Below are 12,783 nucleotides of genomic sequence, written 5' to 3' on the forward strand. Positions count from 1 at the left end.
TGTTACTTGTTGAATTCTTTATTTAGTGGAGGGTTAAGCTTGTGATTATAAAGTAAATTGAATGTATGTCATGTTATGGAATGAACCCAGATGTCCATCACAGATGACTGGATAAAGAAAACGTGGCATATATATACACTATTGAATACAACTCAGCTATAAAAAAAGAATGAAGTCATTTCTTTTGCAACAAAACAAATGCAACTAGAAACCATTATGCTTAGTTAAACAAGCCAATCTCAAACAGGCAAATATCTTATTTTTTTCTGATATTTGGCAGTTAATATACAATACCAAAAACTGTACGGGAGTGAGATGGTAATTTTGGGACATGGTTATCATTTTTAGGCCGTGTTTATACTCCTGTGGACTGTGGTCATCCTACTTTTTACTTGTTGAATATTATGATTAGTAATGAATTCAGTTGTGAATATAGAGTGAATTAAAATTATGGCTTTGCTTGCGGCGCCGGCACACCGGGTTCTAGTCCCGGTTGGGGCGCCGGATTCTGTCCCGGTTGCCCCTCTTCCAGGCCAGCTCTCTGCTATGGCCAGGGAGTGCAGTGGAGGATGGCCCAGGTGCTTGGGCCCTGCACCCCATGGGAGACCAGGAAAAGCACCTGGCTCCTGGCTCCTGCCAGGATCAGCGCGGTGCGCCGGCTGCAGCGGCGGCCATTGGAGGGTGAACCAACGGCAAAAGGAAGACCTTTCTCTCTCTGTCTCTCTCTCACTGTCCACTCTGCCTGTCAAAAAAAAAAAAAAAAAAATTATGGCTTTGCAAAAACTGATGAAGAGAGAAGAGGAAAGATGGGGGATTATAGGGGAGTAGAGGAGTGAGGAAGGTGTGGTTGTTTTCTTGGAACTGTACCTATGGAATGTATAAAATCTGTTTTTTTATATTAATTAAAAAATTAAAAAGAGTTGAGGGACAACTGTTTAACACAGCAGTTAAGACACTGCTTGGGATGCATATATCCTGGATCACATTACCTGGGTCCAAGTCCCAACTCTGCTCCTGTTTGCAACTTCTTGCTAATGTGCCCCCTGGAAGACAGCAGATGACAGCTCAAGTAGCTGAGTCCCTGCTGCCCACATTGTAGACCTGGATTGAGTTCCTGGCTCCTGGCTTCAACCTGGCCCAGCTCTTGATGTTATGGGAATTTGGGGAGTGGAACCAGCAGATGTGGAGCGCGGAGCTCTCTCTCTCTCTCCCTCTCTTTCTCTCTCTCTCTCTGCTGGCCTCTCAAATAAAGGAATAAAAATTTTGGAAAAAAAAAGAATTTCCAACTCTGTTTCCTACTATCAATGTGACCTTAGATAAAGTTATTATCCACCATATGTCTTAAGTTCCTATTATAAAAGGCAGGAATAGTAACAAAGCATATCACATAGAGTTATTGTCAATATTAAACAGAGTAATACATGTAAATATATCTGTGCCTGTTGTATACCAAATGTTCAAACATTTGAGTCATTAACTATAGCATGCTTCCTACTAAACATCACAGATAACCATCAACAAATTATTAAACTTACATTTTCACATGGCATCTTTCCAGATAACAAGGAAAAAAGAACACATGAGCTATGTCTTAATTATAATTCAAGTTTTATAGTCTTTGAAATTGGACTATAGAGTTATTAAATGGGAATATTTTCTATTCTTCACTGCTAAGGTTCACCACAATAATTCTATCATTATCTATTACTACAAAACAAAGTATCCTAAAGCATCATGGCTTTGAACAATAAAAACATATATTTCTCAACAAAATAAAAAAGTATGGCATTGTAAAAATTAAAAGAAAAATAAGAAAAGAAGGAGGAGGGAAGGTGGGAGCAAGGGAGGGAGGGAGGGTAGGGTAGAAAGTATCGTTATGCTCTTAAAGCTGTATATGTGAAATTTGTTCCTTTTATATCAATTTAAAAAATAAAAATAAAATGTAGAAAATATAGAAGCAAATGTTGAGAAAAATTCTACCACATAATATCCAGAGAAGACCATTCTAGGTAAAGAAAGTACGAAATCATGACCTTTCCCAGGGTGCTTGTTATTGTTGATTTTTCTAAGAAAGTTTGCTTTATCACAAATGAAGAAAAAATAATTACTCAATGAAGAAAAAAGATGTGAGACACTAAAACATTCCAGACCCACAACAAGTTATTTTTCTTGAAAGAATTCCAATAATAAAGGTGTTTCTTAATCTCTAAGCAGGAACGATACTCAAATTTTTAACAATCTGAATGGACACTGGCAGGGATGTTACAGAGAAGTCAGCTCTTAGAAGTATTGCTGTAAGCATAACATCAATAAGTAATATAGCACTGGCTGGAAATAGCTCTGCAAGGCATAATGGCCTTTCTTTTCCTATTAGTATCAGAGTGACTACTACTACCATCAGCACCATGACTTTCATAGTTCTTTGCCACTTGTATCACCCATTACTATAAAACACAAAGTCTTGCAAGAGGGAATCCAAAGGTTGCCCACTTCCCTATCCATATTATGAAGTCCCTGTCTTGATGGTACTTCCAGATAGAAATTCAAGTTATAGTCTGAATATTGCAAATTATATTTCCTAAGTAATCAAGTATGTTACTAGCAAATCTCATTATTTATTCATTGCATAGATATTTATTGAGTTCCTATGATGGATCAGACTCTGTTCTGAGAACTGGGATTCCAGTAATGAATAAAACAATATCAAGAAGCTTACACTGCAGTGAAAGGGACCAAGAATAAACAACATGCATGAGTGAACATCAAAGCATATCTTATGTAGCGATAAGAAAAATAAGTAAATCAAGTACTGGGACTATGAAATGTTAATGGAAAATTAAAATTTTATGTGGAGCAGCCTTACCAAAAGGATGAGCTTGGAGTTAAACACACAAGGCGGTGGTTGTACATTTGTTTCAGGGGGTCGGAGGGAACCTCCCAGGGAGAGGGAATGGCGTGGGGCAGAGGTAAGAAAGGATACTAGTGCAGCAAGCATGACAACGCAACAAGAAAGCCCAGGTCCCATGGGAGACATCAGTAGGAAAGGATCGATTTTGCAAGGTAGGAAGAAATCATCCATGTTTTGAGGACATAACGAAGTCTTAGGCTTTAATTCTGAGTCAAGCAGGAAAGCAGAAAGTTGTGTTATAAAGGGATAACTATGCGTGCAGTTTTTGTGCATTTTAGAACCAAGAATATATCTCTATTCCTGCTGTCTTTCTTTTGACAGAAGCTGTGTCATCATAAAGGAGATGATAGATCTTCATGTCTTTCTATACTCTCTAAATAGAATACTTGGGATGATTCTTGGTTTCTAAGACAGTACTCATAAAGATATAATTTGAATCTCATACATCTATTATCATTTTCTATAAGATTTGAGCATTACTTATTCACCAAAAGTTTTTGCTAGATATTTAAGGAAATACTTGATTCAGGCAGGAATTCTGAGTAAAATTAAAATTCTAACTTAAAATTTGAAAACTTATACTTTCAGATTCCCTTTAAGACACAAAATTTAGAAAAGAAACAATATAAAAATTTGAAAAACTGCCAATGGTATCCTTCATATATCATAAGCACTCACACGTCTTCTGGTGTGGATGGAGGTAAGCTTTGACCACAGGAGACATGGAAAATGGACAGACAACCCCATTCCTACAGAGGATTGGCCTCCTTGGAGGTAGCCTGAAGAAACTCGGCCAAGCAGGAATCCTACAAAAATGTAAAAGAAACAACTTGAAATATAGAATAAAACTGAAATACAGTAAATTATAACAATACTTACAATCGCCATAATAATTCTATGGAAAAGGGCAACTAAACATATCCCCGAATTGATATATATGCAGCAAGACCTGCTTCGATGTAAGTAAAATTATAGACTAGCTGCACGCTTCTTTCCAATCTTCAACGACAGAAGACACTGTCATATTTTAGTAAGAAAAAGCAACCAGTGTTATGAGACAGTGGGTGAATAACATTTCAGAACATAAAATTCTGGCAGGTGGAGCATAGGAGCCAGCAGATTGAAGCCAGTTTCCCTTGATAAGAGATGAATAAACATTTGTTGTACAGTGTTGGTATAAAATAAGCAATAGTAAATAACATAATTCAGTTAAACACAACATTTAGACAAATGTGGGTATAAAACATAATGTACTTTAAAAATACACAATAGAGAAAACATCCTAATTTCTGAATTCATACCTTACATAACCCTGACTCTCATACCTTTGAAATGGAGCAAAAATAAGACTACAGAAAACTTTTACTTTTGAGTTTAGATGTGAAATCTAAATAAAATGCTATTAAATAAAGTTCAGCATAAATTAAAATGATACATTGCAAACAAGTAGCTTTTAATACAAGAATGCAAGAGTTGTTCAACACTGGAAAATCTAACAATCAAGGCCTTGTATCATTATATCAAAAGTAAAAATAATTTTATCACTTCAGAAGATCCTACAAAAACTAGTAAAACTCAAAATCTAGGCCAGGGCAAACATTTAGCAAACAAGAAATACAATCAGCCGGCGCCAAGGCTCACTAGGCTAATCCTCCGCCTAGCGGCGCCGGCACACCGGGTTCTAGTCCCGGTCGGGGCACCGGATTCTGTCCCGGTTGCCCCTCTTCCAGGCCAGCTCTCTGCTGTGGCCCGGGAGTGCAGTGGAGGATGGCCCAGGTGCTTGGGCCCTGCACCCCATGGGAGACCAGGAAAAGCACCTGGCTCCTGGCTCCTGCCATCGGATCAGCGCGGTGCGCCGGCCGCAGCACGCTGGCCGCGGCGGCCATTGGAGAGTGAACCAACGGCAAAGGAAGACCTTTCTCTCTGTCTCTCTCTCTCACTGTCCACTCTGCCTGTCAAAAAAAAAAAAAAAAAAAAAAAAAAAAAAAAAAGAAATACAATCAATTTCCTAAAGATAATAATTACTGAGTCAAGATATCAACCAACATTATTCTTGATGACTCAACAATATTGACTCAATAGATATTTACCAAGCTCCACCTAAGATCTTTTTTTAAAAATACATTTATTGATTTATTTGAAAGGCAGTGTTACAGAGACAGAAAGGGAGAGAGACAGAAAGGGAGAGATCATCCTTCTGCTGGTATACTCCCCAAATGGCCACAATGGCCAGTGCTGGGCCAGGTTCAAGCCAGGAGCCAAGAGCTTCTTGCAGGTCACCCACCTGGGTGCAGGGGCCCAAGTACTTGGGCCATCTCCTGCTGATTTTCCCAGGCACAATAGCAGGGAGCTGGATTGGAAGTGGAGCAACTGAGCCTCAAACTGGCACCCCTATGGAATTCCAGCACTGCAGGAGAAGTTTAACTTTTTACGCCACAGCACCAGCCCCTAACAAAGAATCAACAAGGACAGCTCATGTCTTTCACACAGCATATGTGAAATGGAGGGTGAATTTTCAATAAAGACCCAGATTCAGAAGAAGAATCTAGTTGTGTATTTGACTTCAGGCAGAACATTCTAGGCACAGGTGGAAAGCAATGTGGGGAACTGATAACTAAGTGAAATTCCAGCCATCACCCCTGGAGTCAGAAGCAAGTGTTCTGTTGCTTCTATTAGTTCTGTCACTACTGTCTGCTCATGCTCTGGAAGTTCTAGTACCTGCCCTTGAAGAATTCTGCGGAGGAGAAGAAGCAGGGAGGAAAGCAGTAGGAATAGAAGAGAACACAAAAAACTAGAAATGCAGTGATAAAAGTTCAAAGGAGAAAAATGACAACAAATCGCCCACTTCATAGTTGCATATTTAGGCAAAATACGATTAAATTTGTCAGAAGGCTTGAACAGATCAGGAGTTACAAATATATGTTTTTATAAAATTAACATTTTCTGTGAACAGGAATAAAAACTTGATGATTTAACTAAACATTAAATTTCACTGTCAATGTTGATCAACTCACAAAATAATCTAGAATAAAAAAGAAAGTTTAGGAAATAGTTATGAAGAAGTCTATAGAGCATTACTATGAGATGAAACAGAAAAAAAAAGAAATATGACGAGTTCCTGAAACAAGAATTCAAATTGAGAAGAAGTTAAAGGAATCTGAGCCAACTTTTTAATGGTATTTTTTGGAGTACAATGTTATGATTTCCTAAGTCAACCTAAATGATTAAATGAGTGAGAACATAATAGATAATTTGTAAATAATGCTGAGAGTGATTTAGAGAACTAGTTAGCATAGCAATATATAAATAAAAAATTAGGATTATGCCAGCAAAACAAGGGGGGGAAAGCAAAAGGACTATAATAAAAAGCCTAGTTTGATTTAAAATATGAATATAGAATATTATTAATATACTTTAATCTTAGGATGGTAGAGGAAGATATATCTATATACAACCATAGTAAAAGTTTTAAAAAATAAAAGCTTTTATTTTTAAGCCATACACCAGATCTCAAAAAAGATAACTTCTGAACATAGTTTTTCTATTCTAAGACAATGAGAGACAGTTATTCAAAAAATTTTCTTGGCAATTATCCTCACAAGAATAGGCTTTACTCTGTGTGTTGAACATTAATTTTTATTTAAAAAAAAACTATTTATTTGAAAGGCAAAGTGATAGAAACAGCAAGAGCTGGAGAGTGAGAGAGGAGAGAGGGAGAGAGAGAGAGAGAGAGTGAGAGAGAGAGGAACTTCCATCTGCTGGTTCATTTCCCAAATGCCTGCAACAGCCATGATCGGTCAGGTTAAAACCATGAGCCAGGAACTCTACCCAGGTCTCCTGCATGGGTGACAGGAACCCAAGTACTGAGGCCATGATCATTGGCTGCCTTCCCTGGCACATCAGCAGGAAGCAGGATCAGAAGTGTGGTAGCATGAACATTGCACTATGACCTGGGATGCAGCTATGCAAAGTGGCAGCTTAACACCTGCCCCTGAACACAAATCTTTTGTACGAAGAACTCAAAGCCCTGCATTTCAGGGGAAGAAACATGGCATCAGTGAAATATAATCGGTTTCTATCTTTCAAAATCTGGATTCAAATCTTGACTATGATATTTGATATATAGCTTGTGAAAATTAGTACTTTATAGCTTCAATTTCCTTATTAATATGATGATAATAAGACCTACTTTGGAGACTATTAAACAAAATTAATTTAAAAAATAAAAATCTGACAAATTCAGTTTACCTTCTGTGTCACACAATTTCTAATCCAAATGTCACATGGTCCCACTTTGTTAATGGATTTACTCATTTTTGTATGTGTCTATGTCATATATTATTTTTAAAAAGCTTTTTCTTCTCCTTGAAAGGTAGAGAACGAGACAGAGAGAGAAAGAGAGAGAAGATCCTTCATCTGCTGATCCACTCCCCAAATACTTGCAATAGCCAGGACTGGGCCAGATCAAAGCCAGGAATGCCATGCAGTTTCTCACATGAGTGGCAGGGGTCCCAGCACTTGAGCCATCTGCTGCCTGCCAGGATGTATTGGCAGGAAAATAGACTGGAAGCAAAGCAGCTGAGACTCAAATTGGAGCTCCAAGTAGAGTGCAGGTGTTCCAAGCAGTTCTCTAACGTATTTCACCACAATCTCTGCTCCCCATGCCAGATGATACCTAGTACCATCTCTTCTCTTAAAGCTATGTCTTGTAATATGGGGACTAAATGCCTCAAAATCATAGAGCAGATTATCTTGTAAGAGAGTTCTATTTAAATTCCACCAGTGAGAGGTATCCCACAAAAAATCTTCAAGATGGAAAAGTCTAAACAATCCCCCACCCCACCCCCATGACAATACAAGTGTGGGTGGTGGTACTTATGGGATTCACTTTAACTTACAATTAGCATACCTTCAGCACTACAAGCAACTGAGAATCAACAAGGGAAGTTCTTATGATTCTAATAATTCCTATTTCTTGAAAGCTAGAAGCAACTTGTCATGACCTTTTCCAAATCAAATGTTTGCTATTTGGGTAAGTACCTGGTAGTACCACTTCCCTTCTATAAAACTCTATTCTAACAGTGAACAAGTTTTTAAAACTTTTGTTTTTCAAAGATTTTAACCTGTATTAGTCTGTGATACTTGCATCTGATGATGACAACTCAATGCTTCCTTGATCTTATTCCTCTATAATTTCCCTAAGGCTATGACACTGCACCTTTTTCCAGCTTTTCTGATTGTAATTTTTTGTTATTTTACTTAGTTTCATTTCCATTCTGTTTTAAAGGTATCATGCACATGTAAGCTTCCTCAATCTACTGAAGGAAGAATTGTAGTCAACTTGAATTACCACCAAGTCCAGAGAAGTCTCCCAACTTGATGATTTTAAGCAATGAAGAGAAATGTAAATATCCACATCTGTCAATCAATTGATATTTCCACATTCTGGTGTATTTTACAGATTTGATGGGTGCAGTTTTCTACTCCCTACAGACTGCAGCTGCAAATTAGCAACTTTTGAATTTCTGTTCATTTGCTATTTGAAAAAAAAATTGTTTGAAAAAATTAACACTTCTTGTGATGAACAACAACAAAAAAAATCAGTCAGCATTCTTAAGTCTCAAACAAGGCCAGGATATGGCAGGAGAGAGACCTGTTACCTAGTAGATATAAATAAGCCTGAAAGGACTTTTTTCAAAAAAGATTTATTTTATTTATTTGAAAGGCAGTTCCAGAGAGCGAGAGGGATGAACAGAGAGATCTTCAATCTGCTGGCTCACTCCCCAGTTGGCTGCAACAGTCAGGGTGAGGCCAGGCCGAAGTCAGGAGACAGGAGCTTCTTCCAAGTTTCCCATGTGGATGCAGGGACCCAAGGACTTTGTCCATTCTCTGCTGCTTTCCCCGGTGCATCAGCAGGGAGCTGGATCAGAAGCAGACCAGTGGGGATTCACAAAGGGGCACATATGGGACGTTGGTACTGCAGGCAGTGTCTTAACCAGTTATGCCACAATGCAGGCCCCTTGAAAGGACTTTCAGCCATACCCCACCCAAGTATTTCTGCATTCCAACACCTGTATAAGTTGCTTTGCTCATAGAACTGAAAGTTCCCCAATGCAGTGAAATTTTAGGCTCACAGAAAAAGCCCACTTTATGCAACATATCCCTTACATGATACAATGTATATTGAGATTTTATTCCTATGACATTGGATGACTATTATTACTTATTAATATTTTATAATTAATTGGATTTCTTTTCTGTAGCCTAAGAAAAATACAAGTTTATATAGATTCCTACTTAGGTATGATGATTTTTATACCTTTTTCAACAAAAAGGTATTGCTTCATTACATAATTTCTTATTCTCTACAACCAAATTCCAAATAAGAGAAGGCCTCTGATGTAATGCTGATGTTTATACTTTTTTTTTTTTTTTGACAGGCAGGGTGGACAGTGAGAGAGAGAGACAGAGAGAAAGGTCTTCCTTTTTCCATTGGTTCACCCTCCAATGGCTGCTACGGCCAGCGCGCTGCAGCCGGCGCACCGCGCCAATCCGAAGCCAGGAGCCAGGTGCTTCCTCCTGGTCTCCCATGTAGGTGCAGGGCCCAAGCACTTGGGCCATCCTCCCCTGCCTTCCCGGGCCACAGCAGAGAGCTGGACTGGAAGAGGAGCAGCCGGGACTAGAACCGGCACCCATGCCGGTGCCACAGGAGGAGGATTAACGTAGTGTGCCACGGTGCCCCCTCCATGAGGCGCTGCGCCAATCGGAAGCCAGGAGCCAGATGCCTCCTCTTGGTCTCCTATGCGGGTACAGGGCCCAAGCACTTGGGCCATCCTCCACTGCCTTCCCGGGCCACAGCAGAGAGCTAGGCTGGAAGAGGAGCAACCGGGACAGAATCCGGCACCCCAACCGGGACTAGAACTCGGTGTGCCAGCGCTGCAGGCAGAGGATTAGCCTAGTGAGCCGCAGCGCCAGCCAATATTTATACTTTAATTCATTTACATCCATATTGCTTTCTTTATTCACATTCATGTGACTCATGTTTGCATTTTCTACCTTCAAATAACATGTTTCAGGGTTGAAATAACATAGTCACAGATTAAAAGGTCTATGATAAGAGAATCATAGTTAATATCAGGTGGAAATTAAGCCTAATGAGATGGACTCCTGGGGACAAGGAGAAAAATCAGGTTAGTAGCAACCAATTAGGTTCTTCAAGTACTGTTTACAGCTAAGAAATATAGGTACAAAAGAGATTTGAAGCCATAAAAATACATTGAAAATCAGTAACCTGAGCCACTCCCCTAGCAGAAACTCATACAATAAACTGTTTCCAATCCCAAAAAGCGGCCACTATCTCCTCATTCTGAGTGTCCTATTGCAGAAGTGATCATTCCAACTGGGAAAGTTATGAGAAGATGAAACAACCTTAGTAACGTTCTCTCAGCACCTCCTCCATTGGCTCTGGATGCGTCCTCATTTGCCTGCTTCTAGATTCACAGACAGAGCTCTGTAGGACTGTGGTATCCTCGACTAGCGAGTGCCTTCTGATAGAGAACGGAAGACTCTCCAGGGGAGAGAGAAGAGGCCTCTTCAGTAGAACAAGCACACAAGCAGCAAATTCAGGTAAAACAACAATTTTTGGAAAAAAGAGACAGGATAATGAACATCAGGAGAGGAAATGAAGTCAACCCTGATAACACTACCCAGAACAGAAGCAGTAGCAGAGGGCACAGAAGTAGCTATTAACCGTGATAACTGTGGGGAGAAAGAAAGGGTTTGGAAGTTTGGACATAGAGCTCAGCTTGTGTTCTACAGGAAGAATAAATTCTCTCCAGCACAGAATTGCCTGTTTGATTTGTTTTTGTAGCCTGCAAATAAAACATTCCATATGTTTCTGATTGTAAGTGAAATGGAGAGGAAAATAAAACATCCTACTTTGAAAGTGAGATCCAAATGTTCTCAAATATCTCCTTCTGTGGAAGGGGATTCTATTATCGTCTCTAGGAATATAAGGGCAGACATCGAGTATAACTCATGAGGAATTCGTACAGGTGTTTGACAACATGATTATTTTCCAAAGCTTGTTTTCCAAAGAGTTTCCAAAACTCTTCTGTTTCTTGTATGGGAAAAGCACAATTTAAAAATATTATTTGAACACAGATGGATTGCAAATAATGTTAACTTCTAGATTTCTAGAGAAATATTGGCTAATATATCTCGTTATTATGTGAAAAACTAAGTTTCAGGTCACACCAAATAGCTTACACTCAGTCCACAAACAAAACTGAAAAAATACAGAGAAATGCTGAAACACCAGGAAAATGCCCCATGGAGCCATTTCCTTTTCCCCTCCAAATATTTTTTTCTTATTTGATTAAAAAGTATTTACTATAGATAACTGAAGAGGTATTATATTCTAATACATGTATTTTAATTTTTTTTTAGGTAGATACAGGGACTGGTGCTGTGGCATAGTGGGTAAGGCCGCAGCCTGCAGTGGCAGCATCCAATATGGGCACCGGTTCAAGTCCCAGCTGCTCCACTTTCGATCCAGCTCTCTATTATGGCCTGGCAAGCAGTGGAAGATGGCCCAAGTCCTTGGGACCATGTGCCCACATGGGAGACCTAGAAGAATATCCTGGTTCCTGGCTTCAGATTGGCCCAGTTCCAGCAGCTGTGGCAATTTGCGAAGTGAACCTCTCTCTCTCTCTCTCTCCCTCCTTCTGCCTCTCTGTAACTCTGCCTTTCAAATAAATAAATATTTTTTAAAAAATATTTTTAGTGGAAATGTTTTTTTAAAAAGATATAATAAGCAATTTATATAATAAGCCATTTTCTACCCAAGATTAACTAAGTATTAAGCCATCATTTTTTCTCATTTTTTATGGATTGCAATCTTACATTTACATAGCTCATTTAAAAATTTTAGTACAAAATGTGTGTTTGTGTGTGGAGGGGAGCTAACTTGTTTATTCAGAAGTAGCAAAATTTCTCAATACAATTTTCTAAGGAATCTACCCCATTACAAATTATTTCAAATGGGGGCTGGCACTGTGGCGCAGTGAGTTAATGCCCTGGCCTGAAGCATCAGCATCCCATATGGGCACCGGTTCTAGTCCTAGCTGCTCCTCTTCCAATCCAGCTCTCTACTATGGTGTGGGAAAGCAGTAGAAGATGGATCAAGTCCTTGGGCCCGTGCACCCACGTGGGAGACCCGGAAGAAGCTCCTGGCTCCTGGCTTCGGATTGGTGAATTTCCAGCCATTGTGGCCAACTGGGGAGTGAACCATCAGATGGAAGACCTCTCTCTCTTTCTCTCTCTCTGACTCTGCCTCTCCTCTCTCTTGTAACTCTGAATAAATAAAATAAATAAAATCTTTAAAAAAAAACAAATTATTTCAAATGGTTCTATAATATTAGATGTTCCTTAATACATTTAATGAATTATTTTCAGATCGTTGATGTTAATGTGCTGATTTGGAGTTGATTCTTGAGTCTTCATGATGTGTTCTACTCACTGTCATTTTCTAGTGCTCTTTAATACCTTTTTTGAAGATGTCTTAGTACTTTTAATTTTTTTTTTTTTTTTTTTTTGGTTATTGAAAGTCAAAGTTACAGAGAAAGAGATAGAGAGACATACATCTTCCATCTGCTGGTTCACTCCCTAAATGGCCACAACGGCCAGGCCAACGCCAGGAGTCAGGAGATTCTTCCTCATCTCCCATATGGGTCACAGGGGCCCACACACTTGAGCCACTTTCTGCTGCTTTCTTAGGCCATTAGCAGAGAGCTGGATTGAAAGTGAAGTCAGAGACACAATCTGGAGTCCCTATGGCATTTCAGGCAGTGGCTTTACCTGCTCTGCCACAATGC

At 39.3% G+C, this 12,783-nt stretch overlaps 1 long non-coding RNA gene across 2 annotated transcripts in view; it reads right to left on the reverse strand.

Annotated features, from left to right (window-relative positions):
* Positions 1 to 3,499: 3,499 nt before the first annotated feature.
* Positions 3,500 to 12,783, reverse strand: part of LOC138847271 (uncharacterized) — a 241,126-nt gene continuing 231,842 nt past the window's right edge. For both annotated transcript variants that reach the window (XR_011384998.1, XR_011384996.1), the window contains one exon: positions 3,500 to 3,714. This is a non-coding gene — a long non-coding RNA (uncharacterized lncRNA). The remainder of the gene's footprint in view (positions 3,715 to 12,783) is intronic.

The sequence above is a fragment of the Oryctolagus cuniculus genome, chromosome 20 (genome assembly GCF_964237555.1).
Source record: "Oryctolagus cuniculus chromosome 20, mOryCun1.1, whole genome shotgun sequence".
NCBI classification, from domain to species: Eukaryota; Metazoa; Chordata; class Mammalia; order Lagomorpha; family Leporidae; genus Oryctolagus; species Oryctolagus cuniculus.